General features: G+C 44.2%; 1 pseudogene; it reads right to left on the reverse strand.

Annotated features, from left to right (window-relative positions):
* Positions 1-1,049: 1,049 nt before the first annotated feature.
* On the reverse strand, positions 1,050-3,132 carry LOC114085393 (zinc finger CCHC domain-containing protein 9 pseudogene; annotated as a pseudogene).
* Between the last annotated feature and the right edge of the window lie 5,697 nt (positions 3,133-8,829).

Consider the following 8,829-nt stretch of genomic DNA (forward strand, 5'->3'; position numbering starts at 1 on the left):
AGCCGAATTGTGGTTTCCTGTCACTTCTGTAATCACAGCTATGGTCGTGGGTTCCCCTTGCCTGCCCCCTTCCTCCTGATCATGGCTCAATGTGAAGTGTTCCCCCAAGAGCTCCTTGTTGGGACCTGGTATCAAGGTAGCAATGCTCAGAGGACCTGGTATCAAGGTAGCAATGCTCAGAAGTGAGATGATGAGCGATGAGGCTGTAACTGCCTGGAGGATGGATCCACTTGATGGGTTGATAATTTGAAAGGACTCCAGGGTGGTGACCACAGGTGGGTAGGGGGTGGCTGCAGGAAGTAGGTCACGGGGCTGTGCCCTGGGGGTTACATTTTATTCCTGGCCTCACCTCAGTCTGCCTCTGCTTCCCAGCTGCCGTGTGCTGCTGCTGGGTGCTCTGCCTCAGCGGGGACCAGAGCCGTGGACTGGCCAGCCATGGGCTGGGCCTCTAAGACTGTGGGCTCCCAACGACTTTCCTTGTCCTTGTCAAGAATTCTGGTCACAGCAAAGAAAACGACAGTTTGGAGATCATGGGAGAAGGTCTCTCACAGTCAAGAAGAAAGGTGGACATGTCAAAAGGAGAAAACCAGAATAAATACTAGGTTTGGGCTGGAACGGGAGAAACCTGTGTGAACTCCTGGTTTTCAACATAGACGTCTAGAGAAGTGCCCCTGGCTGTGTGTTGCTAGGACATTTCCTAGCAACGTCCACCCAGAAGAAAGGGACGAGAGCCAGTGACACAGGAGCAGCGCCCACCCCAGCACCCAGAGACTGGCTTCCAAGTCTCGTCTTCCACTAAAGGAACCAAAGATCCTTGAAGAAAGGACTCACTGGAGGGGGAGAGTGGGTTAAATACAAGGTGAGATTAGATTTGGGGACAGAGATTTAAGACATGTTCATTGGTCAGATCTGCAACATTTTTGAGTATGAAAGTAAGAAATGAGACCTTAACCCACTGATTAAAATAGGAGTCCAAAGCACATCGTGAAGACAGAGAAGGAAGATGGAAAGGAAAAAAGGAAGGCAGGAGTCAATAGTCCTGAATGTTATTAAAAATTGATAACTTTAGGTATTTTTGTTTTGGATTTATCCAGTTTAGGTACATCCAAAATTTCTTCATAACCTACGCTCATCCTTTTTGCCCAGTGACCAACTGTGATCGTTTGATCTGAATTCTGACTTTCAGAGCAATCTTCCTTAAAGTGTTCCACAGAACCACAAACTTTGCAGCCACCGTCAGCACAGAGTCCTTTAGGCTTATCAGGAAAGATTGGGGCAGATGTCCCATTTCCCCACAAACAAAATACTTTGCAAAAGGACATTCACCAAGGGCTGGGTCTACTTGATCTTTGCACTTGGTTATTCTTAATCTGTGGACCCACATCAATAGCACATTCCAGTGCCTGTACCTTGATTCTCAGAGACAGCTGGACCATCCTCAATCCCATGGCCAGGTTTTCTACAGTGGAAGCTACCGTTGCTTTTCTTTGCTGCTCGTCATGTTAATTGTCTTCCTTCCCATCCACTGTCTCTTTAAGGCACCTATGGCTTCCTGCCTTACTTCATGACTGTCGGCTGCTATCATCTCCCAGGGTGAACCTTCTGTGAGTTCTGTGAGTTCTGCCTTAGGGATCCCATGAGTCCATTCACACCTTCACTTAAGTACTCTTTTTCCTTTTTGTTCTTTCTACGTTTTGCTTGGGGTGCATCATTTTTAAGGGGCTGTCTGTTGGCTTCAAGTTGTTTACAATTTGGTAGATTTGGGTTTGTTCTCTCCAAGGACCCCTCCTTCAGGTCCTCCCATGATGTTGCAGGTAAGGGTCTCATTATGAGTGGTAATAATTTGTGCCCAGCTGATCAGGGTTGCACCAGAGGACCTTATCTATCCCTTTACACACATTTGTGCAGAAGATCCTGCTAAGGGCAGGAGTGGATGGAGCTATTCAAGAGGAAGACCTCCTCCTCCTGAGTACATGGGAAGGAGGCGGCTCTGGTATCAAGCAGGTGAAGTGGGCGAGCCTGGCCGCACTGCCAGTACCTCCACAGCTATGGCCTGTCCCTGTCCAGCATGGTGGGCAGGCTGCACATCATGGTGGTTCAGCCCCACTGAAAGCAGGGACCCAGCAGCCAGGCCCGCCACCCTCAGCACTCCCCACAGAGGTCCAGCCAGGTCTGGGGAAATCGACAAGAGGTTCCCTATGACATCCAGGGGCCTGGGTGCTCATCTGGGGTGTGACCCATATTACCCACCTTAACTCACATGAATCCTCTTTGGTACATTTTTAAGCATCATTTGTCTTTATTTGGGTTGGCCTGCTTATGGACTCTGTGTTCCGTTAATCAACCTACATATCCATTTATTTACAAAGGCAACATTATTGTTTACCTTTGTAATGAGTCTTGAAATCAAGTAGTATAAATCCGTTGACTTTGTTTTCCTGTTAAAGTTGTGACATTCTTAAGCTTACATATTTTGTATGTTGTGGTTTAGATGTTAGCTGTCCCCCAAAAGCCCATGAGCGAGACAATGCAAGAAGGTTTAGGGGGAAATGATTGGGTAGGAGAGCCTTGACCCAGTCACTGAATTCCTCCCTGATAGGGATTAGCTGAGTGGTAACAAGGCAGGTAGGGCGTGGCTGGAGGAGGTGGGTCATTCAGGGCATGCTTTTGGGGTACATATTTTATATCTGTCAAGTGGAGTGTCTCTCTACCTTGTTATGGACATGTTTTGAACAGCTTTGCTCCACCACACTCTTTTGCCACCATATTCTGCCTCTCCTTGAGCCCCGGGGAATGGAGTCAGCCTCCTGTGGACTAAGACCTCTGAAACTGTGAGCCCTTAAATAAGCTTTTCCTTCTCTAATTAGGCTTTTCAAGTCTTTTGGTCACAGCAGTGAAAAAGCTGACTAAAACAGCGTATATTAGGCTATGCTTGCATCTAAGTGTGTTATGTTGACAGTGTAAATGGTACTTTCAAAGGTTATAATTTTAAGTGGTTCATTGTTATTGCATATGTATGCATATAATCCATATAGATATGTACTTGAACATATCTATCACACACATACACATACATATACAGCTACTATTTGCGTACTTACCTGTATCTACAGTCTTGCTAAATGTACTCATTATGTCTAGTAGCAGTTTTTTTTTTTGTAAACTCTTAAGATATTCTGCATGGGCAATCATATATTTTTAACCATATATACATATTTATTAGTTCTCTCTTCAGAGTGAATCATATCCACATCAGCAAACTCAGGTGACAAGGTCAAGAAATCCTCAAATTGATTTTGCCATTAAGAGACAAGCATAGAATAATTGCATTATTAAAGAGGTTAAACATACCTGCTATTTTTTTTTAAAAAAATTCTGGTGATATTTATGCATTCTAAGAGTGGAGAAAATTTTATTTCTTCCTTTTTCTATGTAACCTTTGGTGTTAGCTTTTCATTGCTGTGACAGAATACCCGAGAAGAACAACTTAAAGGAGGTAAGATTCATGGTGGCTCCTGGTCCCAGGGGTGTCAGTCCAGAGTTGCTTGTTCCCATTGCTGTGAGCCTGTGATGGGGCAGAGCGCCATGGCAGGAGGATGTGGCAGAACAAAGCTGCTCACCTCATGCAGACAGGAAGCAGAGAGAGAAGGGGGAGAGGAGTGGTCCAGGGCCAAGATAGGGTCCCCAAGAGTGTGCCCCAAGGACCACTCCTTCAAGTAGGCCCCACCTCCTCCTGTTTCCACCACCTGCTGACAGTCCATTCAGCCATGACTCCCAACTCCCTCAGTGGATTAACCCATAGAGGGTCAGAGCCCTCCTGATTCACTCATTTCCAAGGTCCCGCCTCTGAACATTGGTGAGAACCTTCAACACAAGAGTCTTTGGGAACATTCCAGATCCAAACCATAGCACTTTTAAAAAAATCTCTTGCAAATCCTATTGTTACAGCTAATAATTACACTATGATGTTGATTAGGGATGGTAGGAAGGCATTCTTGTATTTATTTTAAAGAGAAAGATTAACTTTTCCCCTTAAGAATAATGTTATCTGGGCTGGGGATGTGGCTCAAGCAGTAGCGCGTTCGCCTGTTGTGCGTGCGGCCCGGGTTCGATCCTCAGCGCCACATACAAAGATGTTGTGTCTGCCGATAACTAAAAAAATAAATATTAAAAAATTCTTTCTCTGTCTCTCTCTCTTTAAAAAAAAAAAGAGTAATGTTATCTTAGGTTTTATGCAAATATTCTTTAACAGGTCAGGGAAGTTCTCTTTTGTTTCTAGTTCTCTTAGAATTTTTTAAATCATGGATTCATAATGTATTTTCCAAAAAGAATGCTTTTCTTTTTTCGCCTCTGTCATGATTATTTATTTTTTCTTCTACAATATTTTTATTTGACACATGACAGTTAGATTTTCAAATGTTGGCCCAGTCTTGCATTCCCAGTACAAAGTCTGCATGGTCATGGTGTGTTCTTATTTTTATATGTTGCTGAATTTGCTTTGCTAGTATTTTCATGATCACGATGGATAATTGTCGGTAATTTTATTGTAAATTCTTTGTTGGGTTTTGGTCAGGGTGCTATTACCTTTCACATAAGATGAAAAGTCTTGCCTTTTTCTCTTATTTTCTAGAAGAATCTTGGTGGAATTGCTATTATTTCTTCCTTGAGTGTTTGATAGACTTTGCTAGGTAAGCCATCTGGGCCTAGGGCATTTGATCTCTCTTGGCTATGAACCATATGACAAATAGCAAAGATCAAAGAAGTTTAGAGAATCCCCCACCTTTCCCTATATTCCAGCTTGTCAGTTAGGGATTTTGCTTGGATACCCTGTGCTTCCATCTCCTGGGCTCTGAGATGCTATTTATGTAACTTTCTCAAATTATCTTTTAGCCATTTCATTGATCGTGCCTGGCAGCTGGGTACCCGCAGGTTTCTCTTATTATCTAGTACTTCTAAATATAAGGTGGCTCTGTCAATTTGTGAGGTCAAGCAAATTGTTCACAAAGACAAGTTAATTGTAATAGAGAAGGTTTTAACTGCTGGACTTTGGTTGGTTCCCTTTCATGTGCCACCTCATGGTCTAAGAGCTACCTGATATGAATTAAGCATTTGCTTCTCTTTGCTTAAATTGAATTATGTCTAGATTTTGAGGACATTTAAGTATTTAATTTTAAAAAGCTGCATTTTAAAATCATACCTACAGCTGACTTATTAAGTGAGACTCACTATGTTTATAGTAGCTGATATAGCCAATTTTCCAAAGAAATTAAACTCTCAGGAGAGATAATTAGGAGACCAAGTTCACTTGGATGAAACCCAAACACTTGAATCTTTAATGATTAAAAAAGGTCTTTTAAGACCCTTTTTCACCAGGCCTGCGGGTGCACGCCCGTAATCCCAGTGGCTCTGGAGGCTGAGGCAGAAGGATCACAAGTTCAAAGTCAGCCTCAGCAATGTAGGGAGGCCCTACACAACTTAGCAATACCCCATCACAAAATAAAAAGGCCTGGGATGTGGCTCCATGGCTGAGCACTCCTGGGTTCAATCCCTGGTACAAAAAAGAAAAAGAAAAACCCATGCACAGGTGGCTCTGGAGGTTTGAGATGCAGTGGGCATAACTAATTGCACAAAGTGGCATCATAAGGGCCCCGTGGCACTGAATGGATGTTAGAATAAACTAAACCTTTAGCTCACTCAGCCTCCACCTGAGGTTGGGATTGAACAAACTGCGGGCCTCCTGGTGAAAGCGTGGCATGGCCCCTCCTTGGACTCTTGGTTTCTTTCCTTCATTGTTAGAGGAAAAGAATGCGCTAATGTTGTTTTATGGCTTGCTCCAAGTGCGTTATCTTCCTATCCTCTCTGAAGGTGAGGTAGGGGGCGTTTGGTAGGATACATAAAGCAGCAGTAACGACATCAAGTCTAAATTGCCAGGTGGTGATCCTTAACTCAGTCATTGGTTTGAAAAATGAACAAATCTCTCTCATCAGCATGAGTTTTCAATACAATCCTTGACGATATATGTTGGAGGACAATAAGGAAACTTGGAAGAATGGTAGGGTAAGAGTTGGGTCTGAGGAGGGAAGGCTTGGGGCTACATATGAGAACGCTGTCCCTGTCCTGGTCAGTCACCACCGCCCCTGTGACAGGGGCTTGGTCTTCTTCAGTTCCTAACCCCATGTTCAAGGGAGGTAAGGAGGGATGCCCTTAACGTAACAAAGGTAGTTTTAATTGTTCTTACAATATGCCAAGTATTATTAGCTGACCAGGTCTCGGCATCAGTGAGTCTATGACCACGAGGAGTAAAAGCAACACCGTGTGGATGATTCTATATGGTTTTCAGTGGAACCAGTTGGACTCCCTGCACCCACATATGTACTGAGAAGCTTGGAGACTTGGATGGGATCATGAGTGGCAGTGCCCTCCTGAGTGACAGGGAGGGGTGAGAAGCATTCAAGGTCTCTTACCCAATGGCCTGTATCCCGAGTCCCAGAAGGGCAAGAAGACCCATTTCTTTATCATTTGTAGCCAGATAAAATGAGGCCAAGTGGGAGAATCTGTGTCTTCCCCCAGGGTTCCTTGAGGCCTCTGGTGTTGGCTCTGTGATGCTGGGTGTACTGGATTTCCTTATGAATGTACCTGCCCTGACCATACCTTGAGCAAAACTCAAGTGGTATAGTAAGAGGAATGCACTTTAGAATACTTGAAAAAAAAATCAACCCTCCTATGTTAGTGGTAAACTATGTAGGGATACCATGTCACTGCTGAGCACCTAAAAATATGTAAGATAAAGTGGGGCCATTGAAGGTATTTCCACCAAATGACTCTGGTATAAACTTTTCGTCTCACTTTCCTCCTGTGTTTGAACGTGAAACATTCTGAAGTGTTTGGATTTCCTGATTGCCATGGTCCCCTAGGATCTGAACATGCTGGGACTCTGGACTGTTAAGAACCCAGCTTTGGAAGGCCTGGGGGTTTGAGATGAGACACATGGAGACATGACCTGGTGCTGGGAGTAAGTCTGAGTATTCACAAATGGAGACGCATTGTGCATTAAAGGCCTGGCTTTTTGGCTGTTTTGTTGTTAATGGAAGAGAGTCTTACAAGTAGGAATTTTCTTTGCTAGATCACAATATGTATGTCTCAAAAACCCAGTCCTGTTTTGAAGATGTATATTCTGGTGAAGAGAGAAAGTCACATGAGTACATGTTTGGCTCCAGAGGAAATGTTAAAGGAAAAAATTATCAAAGGTCAAGTCACCTCTCCACATAGTACAGGAGGACAGAATGCAGAGGGGATTCCAACTAAGCTGTAGAAGACAAAAGCACGAAGCCACATTCCTAGATTAGAATGCATAAGGGAAATGAAGAAGCAGTCTTTTTTTTTTTTTTTTTTTTTTTTTAATACACTTGACAGTGTTTGGGTCCTAGCTGGAGGTTATTCTTGATCATACTAATTTAGACATCTGAGTCTCTCTGGAAAACCTGATACAATTTTCCTTCCAGGTGTTCCTTTGTAACAGGAAGCTAGGATTCTTTTTGCAAAGAATCTATCCTAAAGGGAGAAGTTAGCCAGATGAGCTGACCACACCGCAGTCTCAGTCATGAGGGATGGAGTTCTTTAATGTTTGTCTTGGTACCTGTGTCAGAGAGATGTTCCTAAATGCAGAATAAAAATGCATACTTACTTTTACCAAAATTAATCATGTTATGAATGTTGAGTGCAACCCTGAGGGGTTGCATCAGACGAGATGTTACATCCCAGGGCAGGAAACACGTTCTCCCTGAACTAGCCTTGACTAGAGCGTGGCCCCTGTCTACCAGGGCTTCATGGGGTGTGGCAGCTGTGAGCAGAGAAATGCAGCAGTGTGGAAGGTGGAAGAGGTGGCGAGCAAGCACTGAGGTGCTGAGGAGAGTGGGAAGCCGGTGAGGGCCAGGGTGTCACTCTAGGTGATTGACAAGGTTGTGGTGCCCTGAGGATGATGCTGGCCTCAGGACACTGAGTGAAGAGAGTGTCTCAACACAACCACCGAAGATATCCAGCTGCAAAGAAACATAATAAACTATGAACCAGAAAGTCCTGGGCAAAACATGTATTAACAAATGATAAAGGCTACAGGCACGAGGGAGCAAGATCCTAAACAAGGGGAGCATTGCATATGGACGTTTTATCACATCAGTGTGAAAGAGGAGAGAAGAGGGGGGATTAAGGAGGAAGACCGTGGGTCGTGGCACTGAAGGACAGAGATTAGTTTCTAAACATAAGTGATTCAAGAAGGAACATTGTACTGTGATACTAGAAAGGGCAGCAGCTGACAAGGAACTCCTAAGCCTCAAGAACTGTGCTAAAAGCTTGAAAGCATTATTTCATGTAACCCTTTCATCAAACTATGTGCCCTAAGCACAGCTACTAAATGTCAGAGTTGGGTTTGAACCCAAGCTGTCCTGACCCGAAGCCAGTGTTCCCTTCCCCTCCCCTGGAGAAAGAATGTGGGATCACGTTGAAGTTCCAGTCAAAGGCTGAAGATAAAAGTGCAGCAGCAGCAGGCGTTTCAGTTCAGAAACGAGCCGCGCAGTCCTGCCGGGGCAAGCGGGGTGCTGCTGGCTCGGGCGCCCCGGTTTCTGAGGCTGGAGGTACTACGGAGGTTTGTCTAAACATTCTTCTGCCTGCTGTTTTCATTGACATTTGGGGGAGAGGTGAAATAACCAGCAAAATACAGCCAAGAGTTTGAATCGAATTTACTTTTAAAAGGAAAAAGGATGTGAAGCTCCAGGACCGTGGCATCATCAAACAGTATTGCCCGTCTCTTCAAGGATCTGGTTCTAGAGAGAG

This window comes from Marmota flaviventris, chromosome 7 (genome assembly GCF_047511675.1).
Source record: "Marmota flaviventris isolate mMarFla1 chromosome 7, mMarFla1.hap1, whole genome shotgun sequence".
Lineage (NCBI taxonomy): Eukaryota > Metazoa > Chordata > Mammalia > Rodentia > Sciuridae > Marmota > Marmota flaviventris.